Raw genomic sequence first — 22,314 nt, 5'->3', positions numbered from 1 at the left:
TTCTTGTTGTTCTTCTTCTGCACAGCTAAGCTGGAAGTGGCATTTACAGCTCGCAATAGTGCAGAGTTATCTCAAAGAAAGGGGCCACGGTGTTTCTGTATCTCTATTATGTTGGTGCGGCTGCGGAACTCTTAAATATCTCGATATATCTCGAAAACTACGCTTCTGATCTAAAATATCATACAACATAAATTGTAGGAAGCATAATTCTCTACAAAAAAGGTCTCTTAACATTTTGCCATAGCTCGCTTCGTTTCCGAGATATTTGCAGATATATCTCAAGGGAAGGGGCCTGACGGACATATTTCGAGATACTTCTTCTTCTTGTTGTTCTTCTTCTGCACAGCTAAGCTGGAAGTGGCATTTACAGCTCGCAATAGTGCAGAGTTATCTCAAAGAAAGGGGCCACGGTGTTTCTGTATCTCTATTATGTTGGTGCGGCTTCGGAACTTTTAAATATCTTGATATATCTCGAGAACTACGCATCTGATCAAAAAATATCATAGAACATGAAAAGTAGGAAACTTAATTCTCTACAAAAAAGGTCTCTTAACATTTTGCCATAGCTCTCTTCGTTTCCGAGATTTTTGCAGATTTATCTCAAGGGAAGGGGCCTGACGGACATATTTCGAGATATTTCTTCTTCTTGTTGTTCTTCTTCTGCACAGCTAAGCTGGAAGTGGCATTTGCAGCTCGCAATAGTGCAGAGTTATCTCAAAGAAAGGGGCCACGGTGTTTCTGTATCTCTATTATGTTGGTGCGGCTTCGGAACTTTTATATATCTTGATATATCTCGAGAACTACGCATCTGATCAAAAAATATCATAGAACATGAAAAGTAGGAAACTTAATTCTCTACAAAAAAGGTCTCTTAACATTTTGCCATAGCTCTCTTCGTTTCCGAGATATTTGCAGATTTATCTCAAGGGAAGGGGCCTGACGGACATATTTCGAGATATTTCTTCTTCTTGTTGTTCTTCTTCTGCACAGCTAAGTTGGAAGTGGCATTTGCAGCTCGCAATAGTGCAGAGTTATCTCAAAGAAAGGGGCCACGGTGTTTCTGTATCTCTATTATGTTGGTGCGGCTTCGGAACTTTTAAATATCTCGATATATCGCGAAAACTACGCTTCTGATCAAAAAATATCATAGAACATAAATTGTAGGAAACATAATTCTCTACAAAAAACGTCTCTTAACATTTTGCCATAGCTCGCTTCGTTTCCGAGATATTTGCAGATTCAGCTCAAAGGAACTGGCCTGACGGACATATTTCGAGATACATCTTCTTCTTGTTGTTCTTCCTCTGCACAGCTAAGCTGGAAGGGGCATTTCCAGCTCGCAATAGTGCAGAGTTATCTCAAAGAAAGGGGCCACGGTGTTTCTGTATCTCTATTATGTTGGTGCGGCTTCGGAACTTTTAAATATCTTGATATATCTCGAGAACTACGCATCTGATCAAAAAATATCATACTACATAAAAAGTAGGAAACTTAATTCTCTACAAGAAAGGTCTCTAAACATTTTGCCATAGCTCGCTTCGTTTCCGAGATATTTGCAGATTTATCTCAAGGGAAGGGGCCTGACGGACATATTTCGAGATGTTTCTTCTTCTTGTTGTTCTTCTTCTGCACAGCTAAGCTGGAAGTGGCATTTGCAGCTCGCAATAGTGCAGAGTTATCTCAAAGAGAGGGGCCACGGTATTTCTGTATCTCTATTATGTTGGTGCGGCTTCGGAACTTTTAAATATCTTGATATATCTCGAGAACTACGCATCTGATCAAAAAATATCATAGAAGATAAAACGTAGGAAACTTGATTCTCTACAAAAAAGGTCTCTTAACATTTCGCCATAGCTCGCTTCGTTTCCGAGATATTTGCAGATTTATCTCAAGAGAAGGGGCCTGTCGGACATATTTCGAGATATTTCTTCTTCTTGTTGTTCTTCTTCTGCACAGCTAAGCTGGAAGTGGCATTTGCGGCTCGCACTAGTGCAGAGTTATCTCAAAGAAAGGGGCCACGGTGTTTCTGTATCTCTATTATGTTGGTGCGGCTTCGGAACTTTTAAATATCTCGATATATCGCGAAAACTACGCTTCTGATCAAAAAATATCATAGAACATAAATTGTAGGAAACATCATTCTCGACAAAAAACGTCTCTTCACATTTTGCCATAGCTCGCTTCGTTTCCGAGATATTTGCAGATTTATCTCAAGGGAAGGGGCCTGACGGACATATTTCGAGATATTTCTTCTTCTTGTTGTTCTTCTTCTGCACAGCTAAGCTGGAAGTGGCATTTACAGCTCGCAATAGTGCAGAGTTATCTCAAAGAAAGGGGCCACGGTGTTTCTGTATCTCTATTATGTTGGTGCGGCTTCGGAACTTTTAAATATCTTGATATATCTCGAGAACTACGCATCTGATCAAAAAATATCATAGAACATGAAAAGTAGGAAACTTAATTCTCTACAAAAAAGGTCTCTCAACATTTTGCCATAGCTCTCTTCGTTTCCGAGATATTTGCAGATTTATCTCAAGGGAAGGGGCCTGACGGACATATTTCGAGATATTTCTTCTTCTTGTTGTTCTTCTTCTGCACAGCTAAGCTGGAAGTGGCATTTGCGGCTCGCACTAGTGCACAGTTATCTCAAAGAAAGGGGCCACGGTGTTTCTGTATCTCTATTATGTTGGTGCGGCTTCGGAACTTTTAAATATCTCGATATATCTCGAAAACTACGCTTCTGATCAAAAAATATCATAGAACATAAATTGTAGGAAACATAATTCTCTACAAAAAAGGTCTCTTAACATTTTGCCATAGCTCGCTTCGTTTCCGAGATATTTGCAGATATATCTCAAGGGAAGGGGCCTGACGGACATATTTCGAGATATTTCTTCTTCTTGTTGTTCTTCTTCTGCACAGCTAAGCTGGAAGTGGCATTTACAGCTCGGAATAGTGCAGAGTTATCTCAAAGAAAGGGGCCACGGTGTTTCTGTATCTCTATTATGTTGGTGCGGCTTCGGAACTTTTAAATATCTTGATATATCTCGAGAACTACGCATCTGATCAAAAAATATCATAGAACATAAAAAGTAGGAAACTTAATTCTCTACAAAAAACGTCTCTTAATATTTTGCCATAGCTCGCTTCGTTTCCGAGATATTTGCAGATTTATCTCAAGGGAAGGGGCCTGACGGACATATTTCGAGATATTTCTTCTTCTTGTTGTTCTTCTTCTGCACAGCTAAGCTGGAAGTGGCATTTGCGGCTCGCACTAGTGCAGAGTTATCTCAAAGAAAGGGGCCACGGTGTTTCTGTATCCCTATTATGTTGGTGCGGCTTCGGAACTTTTAAATATCTCGATATATCTCGAGAACTACGCTTCTGATCAAAAAATATCATAGAACATAAATTGTAGGAAACATAATTCTCTACAAAAAACGTCTCTTAACATTCTGCCATAGCTCGCTTCGTTTCCGAGATATTTGCAGATTTATCTCAAGGGAAGGGGCCTGACGGACATATTTCGAGATATTTCTTCTTCTTGTTGTTCTTCTTCTGCACAGCTAAGCTGGAAGTGGCATTTGCGGCTCGCACTAGTGCAGAGTTATCTCAAAGAAAGGGGCCACGGTGTTTCTGTATCCCTATTATGTTGGTGCGGCTTCGGAACTTTTAAATATCTCGATATATCTCGAGAACTACGCTTCTGATCAAAAAAGATCATAGAACATAAAGTGTACGAAACATAATTCTCTACAAAAAAGGTCTCTTAACATTTTGCCATAGCTCGCTTCGTTTCCGAGATATTTGCAGATTTATCTCAAGGGAAGGGGCCTAACGGACATATTTCGAGATATTTCTTCTTCTTGTTGTTCTTCTTCTGCACAGCTAAACTGGAAGTGGCATTTCCAGCTCGCAATAGTGCAGAGTTATCTCAAAGAAAGGGGCCACGGTGTTTCTGTATCTCTATTATGTTGGTGCGGCTTCGGAACTTTTAAATATCTCGATATATCTCGACCACTACGCTTCTGATCCAAAAATATCATAGAACATAAATTGTAGGAAACATAATTCTCGACAAAAAAGGTCTCTTAACATTTTGCCATAGCTCGCTTCCTTTCCGAGATATTTGCAGATATATCTCAAGGGAAGGGGCCTGACGGACATATTTCGAGATATTTCTTCTTCTTGTTGTTCTTCTTCTGCACAGCTAAGCTGGAAGTGGCATTTGCAGCGCGCAATAGTGCAGAGTTATCTCAAAGAAAGGGGCCACGGTGTTTCTGTATCTCTATTATGTTGGTGCGGCTTCGGAACTTTTAAATATCTTGATATATCTCGAGAACTACGCATCTGATCAAAAAATATCATAGAACATGAAAAGTAGGAAACTTAATTCTCTACAAAAAATGTCTCTTAACATTTTGCCATAGCTCTCTTCGTTTCCGAGATATTTGCAGATTTATCTCAAGGGAAGGGGCCTGACGGACATATTTCGAGATATTTCTTCTTCTTGTTGTTCTTCTTCTGCACAGCTAAGCTGGAAGTGGCATTTGCAGCTCGCAATAGTGCAGAGTTATCTCAAAGAAAGGGGCCACGGTGTTTCTGTATCTCTATTATGTTGGTGCGGCTTCGGAACTTTTATATATCTTGATATATCTCGAGAACTACGCATCTGATCAAAAAATATCATAGAACATGAAAAGTAGGAAACTTAATTCTCTACAAAAAAGGTCTCTTAACATTTTGCCATAGCTCTCTTCGTTTCCGAGATATTTGCAGATTTATCTCAAGGGAAGGGGCCTGACGGACATATTTCGAGATATTTCTTCTTCTTGTTGTTCTTCTTCTGCACAGCTAAGTTGGAAGTGGCATTTGCAGCTCGCAATAGTGCAGAGTTATCTCAAAGAAAGGGGCCACGGTGTTTCTGTATCTCTATTATGTTGTTGCGGCTTCGGAACTTTTAAATATCTTGATATATCTCGAGAACTACGCATCTGATCAAAAAATATCATAGAAGATAAAACGTAGGAAACTTGATTCTCTACAAAAAAGGTCTCTTAACATTTCGCCATAGCTCGCTTCGTTTCCGAGATATTTGCAGATTTATCTCAAGGGAAGGGGCCTGTCGGACATATTTCGAGATATTTCTTCTTCTTGTTGTTCTTCTTCTGCACAGCTAAGCTGGAAGTGGCATTTGCGGCTCGCACTAGTGCAGAGTTATCTCAAAGAAAGGGGCCACGGTGTTTCTGTATCCCTATTATGTTGGTGCGGCTTCGGAACTTTTAAATATCTTGATATATCTCGAGAACTACGCATCTGATCAAAAAATATCATAGAACATAAAAAGTAGGAAACTTAATTCTCTACAAAAAAGGTCTCTTAACATTTTGCCATAGCTCGCTTCGTTTCCGAGATATTTGCAGATATATCTCAAGGGAAGGGGCCTGACGGACATATTTCGAGATACTTCTTCTTCTTGTTGTTCTTCTTCTGCACAGCTAAGCTGGAAGTGGCATTTACAGCTCGCAATAGTGCAGAGTTATCTCAAAGAAAGGGGCCACGGTGTTTCTGTATCTCTATTATGTTGGTGCGGCTGCGGAACTCTTAAATATCTCGATATATCTCGAAAACTACGCTTCTGATCTAAAATATCATACAACATAAATTGTAGGAAGCATAATTCTCTACAAAAAAGGTCTCTTAACATTTTGCCATAGCTCGCTTCGTTTCCGAGATATTTGCAGATATATCTCAAGGGAAGGGGCCTGACGGACATATTTCGAGATACTTCTTCTTCTTGTTGTTCTTCTTCTGCACAGCTAAGCTGGAAGTGGCATTTACAGCTCGCAATAGTGCAGAGTTATCTCAAAGAAAGGGGCCACGGTGTTTCTGTATCTCTATTATGTTGGTGCGGCTTCGGAACTTTTAAATATCTTGATATATCTCGAGAACTACGCATCTGATCAAAAAATATCATAGAACATGAAAAGTAGGAAACTTAATTCTCTACAAAAAAGGTCTCTTAACATTTTGCCATAGCTCTCTTCGTTTCCGAGATTTTTGCAGATTTATCTCAAGGGAAGGGGCCTGACGGACATATTTCGAGATATTTCTTCTTCTTGTTGTTCTTCTTCTGCACAGCTAAGCTGGAAGTGGCATTTGCAGCTCGCAATAGTGCAGAGTTATCTCAAAGAAAGGGGCCACGGTGTTTCTGTATCTCTATTATGTTGGTGCGGCTTCGGAACTTTTATATATCTTGATATATCTCGAGAACTACGCATCTGATCAAAAAATATCATAGAACATGAAAAGTAGGAAACTTAATTCTCTACAAAAAAGGTCTCTTAACATTTTGCCATAGCTCTCTTCGTTTCCGAGATATTTGCAGATTTATCTCAAGGGAAGGGGCCTGACGGACATATTTCGAGATATTTCTTCTTCTTGTTGTTCTTCTTCTGCACAGCTAAGTTGGAAGTGGCATTTGCAGCTCGCAATAGTGCAGAGTTATCTCAAAGAAAGGGGCCACGGTGTTTCTGTATCTCTATTATGTTGGTGCGGCTTCGGAACTTTTAAATATCTCGATATATCGCGAAAACTACGCTTCTGATCAAAAAATATCATAGAACATAAATTGTAGGAAACATAATTCTCTACAAAAAACGTCTCTTAACATTTTGCCATAGCTCGCTTCGTTTCCGAGATATTTGCAGATTCAGCTCAAAGGAACTGGCCTGACGGACATATTTCGAGATACATCTTCTTCTTGTTGTTCTTCCTCTGCACAGCTAAGCTGGAAGGGGCATTTCCAGCTCGCAATAGTGCAGAGTTATCTCAAAGAAAGGGGCCACGGTGTTTCTGTATCTCTATTATGTTGGTGCGGCTTCGGAACTTTTAAATATCTTGATATATCTCGAGAACTACGCATCTGATCAAAAAATATCATACTACATAAAAAGTAGGAAACTTAATTCTCTACAAGAAAGGTCTCTAAACATTTTGCCATAGCTCGCTTCGTTTCCGAGATATTTGCAGATTTATCTCAAGGGAAGGGGCCTGACGGACATATTTCGAGATGTTTCTTCTTCTTGTTGTTCTTCTTCTGCACAGCTAAGCTGGAAGTGGCATTTGCAGCTCGCAATAGTGCAGAGTTATCTCAAAGAGAGGGGCCACGGTATTTCTGTATCTCTATTATGTTGGTGCGGCTTCGGAACTTTTAAATATCTTGATATATCTCGAGAACTACGCATCTGATCAAAAAATATCATAGAAGATAAAACGTAGGAAACTTGATTCTCTACAAAAAAGGTCTCTTAACATTTCGCCATAGCTCGCTTCGTTTCCGAGATATTTGCAGATTTATCTCAAGAGAAGGGGCCTGTCGGACATATTTCGAGATATTTCTTCTTCTTGTTGTTCTTCTTCTGCACAGCTAAGCTGGAAGTGGCATTTGCGGCTCGCACTAGTGCAGAGTTATCTCAAAGAAAGGGGCCACGGTGTTTCTGTATCTCTATTATGTTGGTGCGGCTTCGGAACTTTTAAATATCTCGATATATCGCGAAAACTACGCTTCTGATCAAAAAATATCATAGAACATAAATTGTAGGAAACATCATTCTCGACAAAAAACGTCTCTTCACATTTTGCCATAGCTCGCTTCGTTTCCGAGATATTTGCAGATTTATCTCAAGGGAAGGGGCCTGACGGACATATTTCGAGATATTTCTTCTTCTTGTTGTTCTTCTTCTGCACAGCTAAGCTGGAAGTGGCATTTACAGCTCGCAATAGTGCAGAGTTATCTCAAAGAAAGGGGCCACGGTGTTTCTGTATCTCTATTATGTTGGTGCGGCTTCGGAACTTTTAAATATCTTGATATATCTCGAGAACTACGCATCTGATCAAAAAATATCATAGAACATGAAAAGTAGGAAACTTAATTCTCTACAAAAAAGGTCTCTCAACATTTTGCCATAGCTCTCTTCGTTTCCGAGATATTTGCAGATTTATCTCAAGGGAAGGGGCCTGACGGACATATTTCGAGATATTTCTTCTTCTTGTTGTTCTTCTTCTGCACAGCTAAGCTGGAAGTGGCATTTGCGGCTCGCACTAGTGCACAGTTATCTCAAAGAAAGGGGCCACGGTGTTTCTGTATCTCTATTATGTTGGTGCGGCTTCGGAACTTTTAAATATCTCGATATATCTCGAAAACTACGCTTCTGATCAAAAAATATCATAGAACATAAATTGTAGGAAACATAATTCTCTACAAAAAAGGTCTCTTAACATTTTGCCATAGCTCGCTTCGTTTCCGAGATATTTGCAGATATATCTCAAGGGAAGGGGCCTGACGGACATATTTCGAGATATTTCTTCTTCTTGTTGTTCTTCTTCTGCACAGCTAAGCTGGAAGTGGCATTTACAGCTCGGAATAGTGCAGAGTTATCTCAAAGAAAGGGGCCACGGTGTTTCTGTATCTCTATTATGTTGGTGCGGCTTCGGAACTTTTAAATATCTTGATATATCTCGAGAACTACGCATCTGATCAAAAAATATCATAGAACATAAAAAGTAGGAAACTTAATTCTCTACAAAAAACGTCTCTTAATATTTTGCCATAGCTCGCTTCGTTTCCGAGATATTTGCAGATTTATCTCAAGGGAAGGGGCCTGACGGACATATTTCGAGATATTTCTTCTTCTTGTTGTTCTTCTTCTGCACAGCTAAGCTGGAAGTGGCATTTGCGGCTCGCACTAGTGCAGAGTTATCTCAAAGAAAGGGGCCACGGTGTTTCTGTATCCCTATTATGTTGGTGCGGCTTCGGAACTTTTAAATATCTCGATATATCTCGAGAACTACGCTTCTGATCAAAAAATATCATAGAACATAAATTGTAGGAAACATAATTCTCTACAAAAAACGTCTCTTAACATTCTGCCATAGCTCGCTTCGTTTCCGAGATATTTGCAGATTTATCTCAAGGGAAGGGGCCTGACGGACATATTTCGAGATATTTCTTCTTCTTGTTGTTCTTCTTCTGCACAGCTAAGCTGGAAGTGGCATTTGCGGCTCGCACTAGTGCAGAGTTATCTCAAAGAAAGGGGCCACGGTGTTTCTGTATCCCTATTATGTTGGTGCGGCTTCGGAACTTTTAAATATCTCGATATATCTCGAGAACTACGCTTCTGATCAAAAAATATCATAGAACATAAAGTGTACGAAACATAATTCTCTACAAAAAAGGTCTCTTAACATTTTGCCATAGCTCGCTTCGTTTCCGAGATATTTGCAGATTTATCTCAAGGGAAGGGGCCTAACGGACATATTTCGAGATATTTCTTCTTCTTGTTGTTCTTCTTCTGCACAGCTAAACTGGAAGTGGCATTTCCAGCTCGCAATAGTGCAGAGTTATCTCAAAGAAAGGGGCCACGGTGTTTCTGTATCTCTATTATGTTGGTGCGGCTTCGGAACTTTTAAATATCTCGATATATCTCGACCACTACGCTTCTGATCCAAAAATATCATAGAACATAAATTGTAGGAAACATAATTCTCGACAAAAAAGGTCTCTTAACATTTTGCCATAGCTCGCTTCCTTTCCGAGATATTTGCAGATATATCTCAAGGGAAGGGGCCTGACGGACATATTTCGAGATATTTCTTCTTCTTGTTGTTCTTCTTCTGCACAGCTAAGCTGGAAGTGGCATTTGCAGCGCGCAATAGTGCAGAGTTATCTCAAAGAAAGGGGCCACGGTGTTTCTGTATCTCTATTATGTTGGTGCGGCTTCGGAACTTTTAAATATCTTGATATATCTCGAGAACTACGCATCTGATCAAAAAATATCATAGAACATAAAAAGTAGGAAACTTAATTCTCTACAAAAAAGGTCTCTTAACATTTTGCCATAGCTCGCTTCGTTTCCGAGATATTTGCAGATTTATCTCAAGGGAAGGGGCCTAACGGACATATTTCGAGATATTTCTTCTTCTTGTTGTTCTTCTTCTGCACAGCTAAACTGGAAGTGGCATTTCCAGCTCGCAATAGTGCAGAGTTATCTCAAAGAAAGGGGCCACGGTGTTTCTGTATCTCTATTATGTTGGTGCGGCTTCGGAACTTTTAAATATCTCGATATATCGCGAAAACTACGCTTCTGATCAAAAAATATCATAGAACATAAATTGTAGGAAACATAATTCTCGACAAAAAACGTCTCTTCACATTTTGCCATAGCTCGCTTCGTTTCCGAGATATTTGCAGATTTATCTCAAGGGAAGGGGCCTGACGGACATATTTCGAGATATTTCTTCTTCTTGTTGTTCTTCTTCTGCACAGCGAAGCTGGAAGTGGCATTTGCTGCTCGCAATAGTGCAGAGTTATCTCAAAGAAAGGGGCCACGGTGTTTCTGTATTTCTATTATGTTGGTGCGGCTTCGGAACTTTTAAATATCTTGATATATCTCGAGAACTACGCATCTGATCAAAAAATATCATAGAACATAAAAAGTAGGAAACTTAAGTCTCTACAAAAAAGGTCTCTTAACATTTTGCCATAGCTCGCTTCGTTTCCGAGATATTTGCAGATTTATCTCAAGGGAAGGGGCCTGACGGACATATTTCGAGATATTTCTTCTTCTTGTTGTTCTTCTTCTGCACAGCTAAGCTGGAAGTGGCATTTGCGGCTCGCACTAGTGCAGAGTTATCTCAACGAAAGGGGCCACGGTGTTTCTGTATCTCTATTATGTTGGTGCGGCTTCGGAACTTTTAAATATCTCGATATATCTCGAAAACTACGCTTCTGATCTAAAATATCATACAACATAAATTGTAGGAAGCATAATTCTCTACAAAAAAGGTCTCTTAACATTTTGCCATAGCTCGCTTCGTTTCCGAGATATTTGCAGATATATCTCAAGGGAAGGGGCCTGACGGACATATTTTGAGATACTTCTTCTTCTTGTTGTTCTTCTTCTGCACAGCTAAGCTGGAAGTGGCATTTACAGCTCGCAATAGTGCAGAGTTATCTCAAAGAAAGGGGCCACGGTGTTTCTGTATCTCTATTATGTTGGTGCGGCTTCGGAACTTTTAAATATCTTGATATATCTCGAGAACTACGCATCTGATCAAAAAATATCATAGAACATAAAAAGTAGGAAACTTAATTCTCTACAAAAAAGGTCTCTTAACATTTTGCCATAGCTCTCTTCGTTTCCGAGATATTTGCAGATTTATCTCAAGGGAAGGGGCCTGACGGACATATTTCGAGATATTTCTTCTTCTTGTTGTTCTTCTTCTGCACAGCTAAGCTGGAAGTGGCATTTGCGGCTCGCACTAGTGCACAGTTATCTCAAAGAAAGGGGCCACGGTGTTTCTGTATCTCTATTATGTTGGTGCGGCTTCGGAACTTTTAAATATCTCGATATATCTCGAAAACTACGCTTCTGATCAAAAAATATCATAGAACATAAATTGTAGGAAACATAATTCTCTACAAAAAAGGTCTCTTAACATTTTGCCATAGCTCACTTCGTTTCCGAGATATTTGCAGATATATCTCAAGGGAAGGGGCCTGACGGACATATTTCGAGATATTTCTTCTTCTTGTTGTTCTTCTTCTGCACAGCTAAGCTGGAAGTGGCATTTACAGCTCGGAATAGTGCAGAGTTATCTCAAAGAAAGGGGCCACGGTGTTTCTGTATCTCTATTATGTTGGTGCGGCTTCGGAACTTTTAAATATCTTGATATATCTCGAGAACTACGCATCTGATCAAAAAATATCATAGAACATAAAAAGTAGGAAACTTAATTCTCTACAAAAAACGTCTCTTAATATTTTGCCATAGCTCGCTTCGTTTCCGAGATATTTGCAGATTTATCTCAAGGGAAGGGGCCTGACGGACATATTTCGAGATATTTCTTCTTCTTGTTGTTCTTCTTCTGCACAGCTAAGCTGGAAGTGGCATTTGCGGCTCGCACTAGTGCAGAGTTATCTCAAAGAAAGGGGCCACGGTGTTTCTGTATCCCTATTATGTTGGTGCGGCTTCGGAACTTTTAAATATCTCGATATATCTCGAGAACTACGCTTCTGATCAAAAAATAACATAGAACATAAATTGTAGGAAACATAATTCTCTACAAAAAACGTCTCTTAACATTCTGCCATAGCTCGCTTCGTTTCCGAGATATTTGCAGATTTATCTCAAGGGAAGGGGCCTGACGGACATATTTCGAGATATTTCTTCTTCTTGTTGTTCTTCTTCTGCACAGCTAAGCTGGAAGTGGCATTTGCGGCTCGCACTAGTGCAGAGTTATCTCAAAGAAAGGGGCCACGCCGTTTCTGTATCCCTATTATGTTGGTGCGGCTTCGGAACTTTTAAATATCTCGATATATCTCGAGAACTACGCTTCTGATCAAAAAATATCACAGAACATAAATTGTAGGAAACATAATTCTCTACAAAAAAGGTCTCTTAACCTTTTGCCATAGCTCGCTTCGTTTCCGAGATATTTGCAGATATATCTCAAGGGAAGGGGCCTGACGGACATATTTCGAGATATTTCTTCTTCTTGTTGTTCTTCTTCTGCACAGCTAAGCTGGAAGTGGCATTTACAGCTCGGAATAGTGCAGAGTTATCTCAAAGAGAGGGGCCACGCTGTTTCTGTATCTCTATTATGTTGGTGCGGCTTCGGAACTTTTAAATATCTTGGTATATCTCGAGAACTACGCATCTGATCAAAAAATATCATAGAACATAAAAAGTAGGAAACTTAATTCTCTACAAAAAAGGTCTCTTAACATTTTGCCATAGCTCGCTTCGTTTCCGAGATATTTGCAGATTTATCTCAAGGGAAGGGGCCTGACGGACATATTTCGAGATATTTCTTCTTCTTGTTGTTCTTCTTCTGCACAGCTAAGCTGGAAGTGGCATTTGCGGCTCGCACTAGTGCAGAGTTATCTCAAAGAAAGGGGCCACGGTGTTTCTGTATCCCTATTATGTTGGTGCGGCTTCGGAACTTTTAAATATCTCGATATATCTCGAAAACTACGCTTCTGATCAAAAACTATCATAGCACATAAATTGTAGGAAACTTAATTCTCTACAAAAAAGGTCTCTTAACATTTTGCCATAGCTCTCTTCGTTTCCGAGATATTTGCAGATTTATCTCAAGGGAAGGGGCCTGACGGACATATTTCGAGATATTTCTTCTTCTTGTTGTTCTTCTTCTGCACAGCTAAGCTGGAAGTGGCATTTGCAGCTCGCAATAGTGCAGAGTTATCTCAAAGAAAGGGGCCACGGTGTTTCTGTATCTCTATTATGTTGGTGCGGCTTCGGAACTTTTAAATATCTTGATATATCTCGAGAACTACGCTTCTGATCAAAAAATATCATAGAACATAAAAAGTAGGAAACTTAATTCTCTACAAAAAAGGTCTCTTAACATTTTGCCATAGCTCGCTTCGTTTCCGAGATATTTGCAGATTCATCTCAAGGGAAGGGGTCTGACGGACATATTTCGAGATATTTCTTCTTCTTGTTGTTCTTCTTCTGCACAGCTAAGCTGGAAGTGGCATTTGCGGCTCGCACTAGTGCAGAGTTATCTCAAAGAAAGGGGCCACGGTGTTTCTGTATCCCTATTATGTTGGTGCGGCTTCGGAACTTTTAAATATCTCGATATATCTCGAAAACTACGCTTCTGATCAAAAAATATCATAGAACATAAATTGTAGGAAACATAATTCTCTATAAACAACGTCTCTTAACATTTTGCCATAGCTCGTTTCGTTTCCGAGATATTTGCAGATTCATCTCAAGGGAAGGGGTCTGACGGACATATTTCGAGATATTTCTTCTTCTTGTTGTTCTTCTTCTGCACAGCTAAGCTCGAAGCGGCATTTGCAGCTCGCAATAGTGCAGAGTTATCTCAAAGAAAGGGGCCACGGTGTTTCTGTATCTCTATTATGTTGGTGCGGCTTCGGAACTTTTAAATATCTTGATATATCTCGAGAACTACGCATCTGATGAAAAAATATCATAGAACATGAAAAGTAGGAAACTTAATTCTCTACAAAAAAGGTCTCTTAACATTTTGCCATAGCTCGCTTCGTTTCCGAGATATTTGCAGATTTATCTCAAGGGAAGGGGCCTGACGGACATATTTCGAGATATTTCTTCTTCTTGTTGTTCTTCTTCTGCACAGCTGAGCTGGAAGTGGCATTTGCAGGTCGCAATAGTGCAGAGTTATCTCAAAGAAAGGGGCCACGGTGTTTCTGTATCTCTATTATGTTGGTGCGGCTTCGGAACTTTTAAATATCTCGATATATCTCGAAAACTACGCTTCTGATCAAAAAATATCATTGAACATAAATTGTAGGAAACATAATTCTCTACAAAAAAGGTCACTTAACATTTTGCCATAGCTCGCTTCGTTTCCGAGATATTTGCAGATTTATCTCAAGGGAAGGGGCCTGACGGACATATTTCGAGATATTTCTTCTTCTTGTTGTTCTTCTTCTGCACAGCTGAGCTGGAAGTGGCATTTGCAGGTCGCAATAGTGCAGAGTTATCTCAAAGAAAGGGGCCACGGTGTTTCTGTATCTCTATTATGTTGGTGCGGCTTCGGAACTTTTAAATATCTCGATATATCTCGAAAACTACGCTTCTGATCAAAAAATATCATAGAACATAAGTTGTAGGAAACATAATTCTCTACAAAAAAGGTCTCTTAACATTTTGCCATAGCTCGCTTCGTTTCCGAGATATTTGCAGATATATCTCAAGGGAAGGGGCCTGACGGACATATTTCGAGATATTTCTTCTTCTTGTTGTTCTTCTTCTGCACAGCTAAGCTGGAAGTGGCATTTGCGGCTCGCACTAGTGCAGAGTTATCTCAAAGAAAGGGGCCACGGTGTTTCTGTATCTCTATTATTTTGGTGCGGCTTCGGAACTTTTAAATATCTCGATATATCTCGAAAACTACGCTTCTGATCAAAAAATATCATAGAGCGTAAATTGTAGGAAACATTATTCTCTACAAAAAAGGTCTCTTAACATTTTGCCATAGCTCGCTTCGTTTCCGAGATATTTGCAGATTCATCTCAAGGGAAGGGGTCTGACGGACATATTTCGAGATATTTCTTCTTCTTGTTGTTCTTCTTCTGCACAGCTAAGCTCGAAGCGGCATTTGCAGCTCGCAATAGTGCAGAGTTATCTCAAAGAAAGAGGCCACGGTGTTTCTGTACCTCTATTATGTTGGTGCAGCTTCGGAACTTTTAAATATCTTGATATATCTCGAGAACTACGCATCTGATCAAAAAATATCATCGAACATAAAAAGTAGGAAACTTAATTCTCTACAAAAAAGGTCTCTTAACATTTTGCCATAGCTCGCTTCGTTTCCGAGATATTTGCAGATTTATCTCAAGGGAAGGGGCCTGACGGACATATTTCGAGATATTTCTTCTTCTTGTTGTTCTACTTCTGCACAGCTGAGCTGGAAGTGGCATTTGCAGGTCGCAATAGTGCAGAGTTATCTCAAAGAAAGGGGCCACGGTGTTTCTGTATCTCTATTATGTTGGTGCGGCTTCGGAACTTTTAAATATCTCGATATATCTCGAAAACTACGCTTCTGATCAAAAAATATCATAGAACATGAAAAGTAGGAAACTGAATTCTCTACAAAAAAGGTCTCTTAACATTTTGCCATAGCTCGCTTCGTTTCCGAGATATTTGCAGATTTATCTCAAGGGAAGGGGCCTGACGGACATATTTCGAGATATTTCTTCTTCTTGTTGTTCTTCTTCTGCACAGCTGAGCTGGAAGTGGCATTTGCAGGTCGCAATAGTGCAGAGTTATCTCAAAGAAAGGGGCCACGGTGTTTCTGTATCTCTATTATGTTGGTGCGGCTTCGGAACTTTTAAATATCTTGATATATCTCGAGAACTACGCATCTGATCAAAAAATATCATAGAACATAAAAAGTAGGAAACTTAATTCTCTACAAAAAAGGTCTCTTAACATTTTGCCATAGCTCGCTTCGTTTCCGAGATATTTGCAGATTTATCTCAAGGGAAGGGGCCTGACGGACATATTTCGAGATATTTCTTCTTCTTGTTGTTCTTCTTCTGCACAGCTGAGCTGGAAGTGGCATTTGCAGGTCGCAATAGTGCAGAGTTATCTCAAAGAAAGGGGCCACGGTGTTTCTGTATCTCTATTATGTTGGTGCGGCTTCGGGACTTTTAAATATCTCGATATATCTCGAAAACTACGCATCTGATCAAAAAATATCATAGAACATGAAAAGTAGGAAACTTAATTCGCTACAAAAAAGGTCTCTTAACATTTTGCCATAGCTCGCTTCGTTTCCGAGATATTTGCAGATTTATCTCAAGGGAAGGGGCCTGACGGACATATTTCGAGATATTTCTTCTTCTTGTTGTTCTTCTTCTGCACAGCTGAGCTGGAAGTGGCATTTGCAGGTCGCAATAGTGCAGAGTTATCTCAAAGAAAGGGGCCACGGTGTTTCTGTATCTCTATTATGTTGGTGCGGCTTCGGAACTTTTAAATATCTCGATATATCTCGAAAACTACGCTTCTGATCAAAAAATATCATAGAACGTAAATTGTAGGAAACATTATTCTCTACAAAAAAGGTCTCTTAACATTTTGCCATAGCTCGGTTCGTTTCCGAGATATTTGCAGATACATCTCAAGGGAAGGGGTCTGACGGACATATTTCGAGATATTTCTTCTTCTTGTTGTTCTTCTTCTGCACAGCTAAGCTCGAAGCGGCATTTGCAGCTCGCAATACTGCAGAGTTATCTCAAAGAAAGGGGCCACGGTGTTTCTGTATCTCTATTATGTTGGTGCGGCTTCGGGACTTTTAAATATCTCGATATATCTCGAAAACTACGCTTCTGATCAAAAAATATCATAGAACATAAATTGTAGGAAACATAATTCTCTACAAAAAAGGTCTCTTAACATTTTGCCATAGCTCGCTTCGTTTCCGAGATATTTGCAGATATATCTCAAGGGAAGGGGCCTGACGGACATATTTCGAGATATTTCTTCTTCTTGTTGTTCTTCTTCTGCACAGCTAAGCTGGAAGTGGCATTTACAGCTCGCAATAGTGCAGAGTTATCTCAAAGAAAGGGGCCACGGTGTTTCTGTATCTCTATTATGTTGGTGCGGCTTCGGAACTTTTAAATATCTTGATATATCTCGAGAACTACGCATCTGATCAAAAAATATCATAGAACATGAAAAGTAGGAAACTTAATTCTCTACAAAAAAGGTCTCTTAACATTTTGCCATAGCTCGCTTCGTTTCCGAGATATTTGCAGATTTATCTGAAGGGAAGGGGCCTAACGGACATATTTCGAGATGTTTCTTCTTCTTGTTGTTCTTCTTCTGCACAGCTAAGCTGGAAGTGGCATTTGCGGCTCGCACTAGTGCAGAGTTATCTCAAAGAAAGGGGCCACGGTGTTTCTGTATCTCTATTATGTTGGTGCGGCTTCGGAACTTTTAAATATCTCGATATATCTCGAAAACTACGCTTCTGATCAAAAAATATCATAGAACATAAATTGTAGGAAACATAATTCTCTACAAAAAACGTATCTTAACATTTTGCCATAGCTTGCTTCGTTTCCGAGATATTTGCAGATTCAGCTCAAAGGAACGGGCCTGACGGACATATTTCGAGATACTTCTTCTTCTTGTTGTTCTTCCTCTGCACAGCTAAGCTGGAAGTGGCATTTGCAGCTCGCAATAGTGCAGAGTTATCTCAAAGAAAGGGGCCACGGTGTTTCTGTATCTGTATTATGTTGGTGCGGCTTCGGAACTTTTAAATATCTTGATACATCTCGAGAACTACGCATCTGATCAAAAAATATCATAGAAGATAAAAAGTAGGAAACTTAATTCTCTACAAAAAAGGTCTCTTAACATTTTGCCATAGCTCGCTTCGTTTCCGAGATATTTGCAGATTTATCTCAAGGGAAGGGGCCTAACGGACATATTTCGAGATATTTCTTCTTCTTGTTGTTCTTCTTCTGCACAGCTAAACTGGAAGTGGCATTTCCAGCTCGCAATAGTGCAGAGTTATCTCAAAGAAAGGAGCCACGGTGTTTCTGTATCTCTATTATGTTGGTGCGGCTTCGGAACTTTTAAATATCTTGATATATCTCGAGAACTACGCATCTGATCAAAAAATATCATAGAACATAAAAAGTAGGAAACTTAATTCTCTACAAAAAAGGTCTCTTAACATTTTGCCATAGCTCGCTTCGTTTCCGAGATATTTGCAGATTTATCTCAAGGGAAGGGGCCTGACGGACATATTTCGAGATATTTCTTCTTCTTGTTGTTCTTCTTCTGCACAGCTAAGCTGGAAGTGGCATTTGCAGCTCGCACTAGTGCAGAGTTATCTCAAAGAAAGGGGCCACGGTGTTTCTGTATCTCTATTATGTTGGTGCGGCTTCGGAACTTTTAAATATCTTGATATATCTCGAGAACTACGCATCTGATCAAAAAATATCATAGAAGATAAAAAGTAGGAAACTTAATTCTCTACAAAAAAGGTCTCTTAACATTTTGCCATAGCTCGCTTCGTTTCCGAGATATTTGCACATTTATCTCAAGGGAAGGGGCCTAACGGACATATTTCGAGATACTTCTTCTTCTTGTTGTTCTTCTTCTGCACAGCTAAACTGGAAGTGGCATTTCCAGCTCGCAATAGTGCAGAGTTATCTCAAAGAAAGGGGCCACGGTGTTTCTGTATCTGTATTATGTTGGTGCGGCTTCGGAACTTTTAAATATCTTGATACATCTCGAGAACTACGCATCTGATCAAAAAATATCATAGAACATAAAAAGTAGGAAACATAATTCTCTACAAAAAAGGTCTCTTAACATTTTGCCATAGCTCGCTTCGTTTCCGAGATATTTGCAGATTTATCTCAAGGGAAGGGGCCTGACGGACATATTTCGAGATATTTCTTCTTCTTGTTGTTCTTCTTCTGCACAGCTAAGCTGGAAGTGGCATTTGCGGCTCGCACTAGTGCAGAGTTATCTCAAAGAAAGGGGCCACGGTGTTTCTGTATCCCTATTATGTTGGTGCGGCTTCGGAACTTTTAAATATCTCGATATATCTCGAAAACTACGCTTCTGATCAAAAAATATCATAGAACGTAAATTGTAGGAAACATAATTCTCTACAAAAAACGTCTCTTAACATTTTGCCATAGATCGCTTCGTTTCCGAGATATTTGCAGATTCAGCTCAAAGGAACTGGCCTGACGGACATATTTCGAGATATTTCTTCTTCTTGTTGTTCTTCCTCTGCACAGCTAAGCTGGAAGTGGCATTTGCAGCTCGCAATAGTGCAGAGTTATCTCAAAGAAAGGGGCCACGGTGTTTCTGTATCTCTATTATGTTGGTGCGGCTTCGGAACTTTTAAATATCTTGATATATCTCGAGAACTACGCATCTGATCAAAAAATATCATAGAACATAAAAAGTAGGAAACTTAATTCTCTACAAAAAAGGTCTCTTAACATTTTGCCATAGCTCGCTTCGTTTCCGAGATATTTGCAGATTTATCTCAAGGGAAGGGGCCTGACGGACATATTTCGAGATATTTCTTCTTCTTGTTGTTCTTCTTCTGCACAGCTAAGCTGGAAGTGGCATTTGCGGCTCGCACTGGTGCACAGTTATCTCAAAGAAAGGGGCCACGGTGTTTCTGTATCTCTATTATGTTGGTGCGTCTTCGGAACTTTTAAATATCTCGATATATCTCGAAAACTACGCTTCTGATCAAAAAATATCATAGAACATAAATTGTAGGAAACATAATTCTCTACAAAAAACGTCTCTTAACATTTTGCCATAGCTCGCTTCGTTTCCGAGATATTTGCAGATTCAGCTCAAAGGAACTGGCCTGACGGACATATTTCGAGATATTTCTTCTTCTTCTTGTTCTTCTTCTGCACAGCTAAGCTCGAAGTGGCATTTGCAGCTCGCAATAGTGCAGAGTTATCTCAAAGAAAGAGGCCACGGTGTTTCTGTACCTCTATTATGTTGGTGCGGCTTCGGAACTTTTAAATATCTTGATATATCTCGAGAACTACGCATCTGATCAAAAAATATCATAGAACATAAAAAGTAGGAAACTTAATTCTCTACAAAAAAGGTCTCTTAACATTTTGCCATAGCTCGCTTCGTTTCCGAGATATTTGCAGATTCATCTCAAGGGAAGGGGTCTCACGGACATATTTCGAGATATTTCTTCTTCTTGTTGTTCTTCTTCTGCACAGCTAAGCTCGAAGTGGCATTTGCAGCTCGCAATAGTGCAGAGTTATCTCAAAGAAAGAGGCCACGGTGTTTCTGTACCTCTATTATGTTGGTGCAGCTTCGGAACTTTTAAATATCTTGATATATCTCGGGAACTACGCATCTGATCAAAAAATATCATCGAACATAAAAAGTAGGAAACTTAATTCTCTACAAAAAAGGTCTCTTAACGTTTTGCAATAGCTCGCTTCGTTTCCGAGATATTTGCAGATTTATCTCAAGGGAAGGGTCCTGACGGACATATTTCGAGATATTTCTTCTTCTTGTTGTTCTTCTTCTGCACAGCTAAACTGGAAGTGGCATTTCCAGCTCGCAATAGTGCAGAGTTATCCCAAAGAAAGGGGCCACGATGTTTCTGTATCTCTATTATGTTGGTGCAGCTTCGGAACTTTTAAATATCTCGATATATCTCGAAAACTACGCTTCTGATCAAAACATATCATAGAACATAAATTGTAGGAAACAGAATTCACTACAAAAAAGGTCTCCTAACATTTTGCCATAGCTCGCTTCGTTTCCGAGATATTTGCAGATTTATCTCAAGGGAAGGGGCCTGACGGACATATTTCGAGATATTTCTTCTTCTTGTTGTCCTTCTTCTGCACAGCTAAGCTGGAAGTGGCATTTGCGGCTCGCACTAGTGCAGAGTTATCTCAAAGAAAGGGGCCACGGTGTTTCTGTATCTCTATTATGTTGGTGCGGCTTCGGAACTTTTAAATATCTTGATATATCTCGAGAACTACGCGTCTGATCAAAAAATATCATAGAACATAAAAAGTAGGAAACATAATTCTCTACAAAAATGGTCTCTTAACATTTTGCCATAGCTCGCTTCGTTTCCGAGATATTTGCAGATATATCTCAAGGGAAGGGGCCTGACGGACATATTTCGAGATATTTCTTCTTCTTGTTGTTCTTCTTCTGCACAGCTAAGCTGGAAGTGGCATTTGCGGCTCGCACTGGTGCACAGTTATCTCAACGAAAGGGGCCACGGTGTTTCTGTATCTCTATTATGTTGGTGCGTCTTCGGAACTTTTAAATATCTCGATATATCTCGAAAACTACGCTTCTGATCAAAAAATATCATAGAACATAAATTGTAGGAAACATAATTCTCTACAAAAAATGTCTCTTAACATTTTGCCATAGCTCGCTTCGTTTCCGAGATATTTGCAGATTCAGCTCAAAGGAACTGGCCTGACGGACATATTTCCAGATATTTCTTCTTCTTGTTGTTCTTCCTCTGCACAGCTAAGCTGGAAGTGGCATTTGCAGCTCGCAATAGTGCAGAGTTATCTCAAAGAAAGGGGCCACGGTGTTTCTGTATCTCTATTATGTTGGTGCGGCTTCGGAACTTTTAAATATCTTGATATATCTCGAGAACTACGCATCTGATCAAAAAATATCATAGAACATAAAAAGTAGGAAACTTAATTCTCTACAAAAAAGGTCTCTTAACATTTTGCCATAGCTCGCTTCGTTTCCGAGATATTTGCATATTTATCTCAAGGGAAGGGGCCTGACGGACATATTTCGAGATATTTCTTCTTCTTGTTGTTCTTCTTCTGCACAGCTAAGCTGGAAGTGGCATTTGCGGCTCGCACTAGTGCAGAGTTATCTCAAAGAAAGGGGCCACGGTGTTTCTGTATCTCTATTATGTTGGTGCGGCTTCGGAACTTTTAAATATCTTGATATATCTCGAGAACTACGCATCTGATCAAAAAATATCATAGAACATAAAAAGTAGGAAACTTAATTCTCTACAAAAAAGGTCTCTTAACATTTTGCCATAGCTCGCTTCGTTTCCGAGATATTTGCAGATTTATCCCAAGGGAAGGGGCCTGACGGACATATTTCGAGATATTTCTTCTTCTTGTTGTTCTTCTTCTGCACAGCTGAGCTGGAAGTGGCATTTGCAGGTCGCAATAGTGCAGAGTTATCTCAAAGAAAGGGGCCACGGTGTTTCTGT

Source organism: Osmia lignaria, unplaced genomic scaffold, assembly GCF_051020975.1.
Source record: "Osmia lignaria lignaria isolate PbOS001 unplaced genomic scaffold, iyOsmLign1 scaffold0011, whole genome shotgun sequence".
NCBI classification, from domain to species: Eukaryota; Metazoa; Arthropoda; class Insecta; order Hymenoptera; family Megachilidae; genus Osmia; species Osmia lignaria.
The sequence above is the reverse complement of the archived record's forward strand: the minus strand, read 5'-3'. Positions refer to the sequence as shown.